The following is a 1,395-nucleotide window of genomic DNA, read 5'->3' on the forward strand; positions in this document are numbered from 1 at the left end:
AGCAGGCACTGTTTTCGTTGCTCCTGACTTCAAGAATGGTGCGCATATCACTGGCTGCTGGACCCATGCTCACTTGGGAGATGTATACATGACGTGAAGGAGATATCCCTTTTATTACTCTCCTGCCAAGGGCTTTAAAAAACAACCAGGAAGGGACCCAAAGTTCTCCAATGTCTTTAAAAAAAAAAAAAAAAAAAAAAAAAAAAAAAATATATATATATATATATATATATATATAAAATTAATTGTCAGGTTAGCTAACACACAGCGTATACAGTGTGCTCTTGGTTTCGGGAGTAGATTCCTGTGATTCATGACTTACGTACAACACCCAGTGCTCATCCCAACAGGTGCCCATCCCCCATTTTCCCCTCTCCCTCGCGCGCCCCCCCCCCCCCAATCAACCCTATTTATTCTCTGTATTTAAGAGTCTCTTACGGTTTGCCTCCCTCTCTGTTTGAAACTATTTTTTCCCCTTCCCTTCCCCCATGGTCTTCTGTTAAGTTTCTCAAGTTTCACATATGAGTGAGAGCATATGATATCTGTCTTTCTCTGCCTGACTTATTTCACTCAGCATAATACCCTCCAGTTCCATCCACGTTGCTACAAATGGCATGATTTCATTCTTTCCCATTGTCAAGTAGTATGCCATTGTGTATATAAACCACATCTTCTTTATCCATTCATCAGTTGATGGACATGTGGGCTCTTTCCATGATTTGGCTATTGTTGAAAGCGCTGCTATAAACATTGGGGTACATATGCCCCTGTGAATCAGCACTTCTGTATCCTTTGGATAAATTCCTAGTAGTGGTATTGCTGGGTTGTAGGGTAGTTCTATTTTTAATTTTTTGAGGAACCTCCACACTTTTCCAGAGCAGCCGCATCGGTTTGCATTCCCACCAACAGTGCAAGAGGGTTCCTGTTTCTCCACATAGTCGCCAACATCTGTTGTTTCCTGAATTAATTGTAGCCACTCTGACCAGTGTGAGGTGGTATCTCGTGTGGTTTTGATTTGTATTTGCCTGATGATGAGTGATGTCGGGCATCTTGTCATGTGTCTGTTGGCCATCTGGGTCTCTTCTTTGGAGAAGTGTCTATTCATGTCTTTTGCCCATTTCTCCACTGGATTATTTGTTTTTCGGGTGTGGAGTTTAGCCTCCACTACATCATTACTTTACATCATTACATTACTAGTGTAGTCATCAAGACAGTATGGTTCTGGCACAAGAACAGACACACAGACCAATGGAATAGAATAGAGAACCCGGAATTGGACCCACAAATATATGGCCAACTAACCTTTGACAAGCAGGAAAGAGTGTCCAATGACAAAATGACATTCTCTTTAGCAAATGGTGCTGGGAGAACTGGACAGCAACATGCAGAAGAATG

The sequence above is a fragment of the Prionailurus bengalensis genome, chromosome A3 (assembly GCF_016509475.1).
Source record: "Prionailurus bengalensis isolate Pbe53 chromosome A3, Fcat_Pben_1.1_paternal_pri, whole genome shotgun sequence".
NCBI lineage: Eukaryota > Metazoa > Chordata > Mammalia > Carnivora > Felidae > Prionailurus > Prionailurus bengalensis.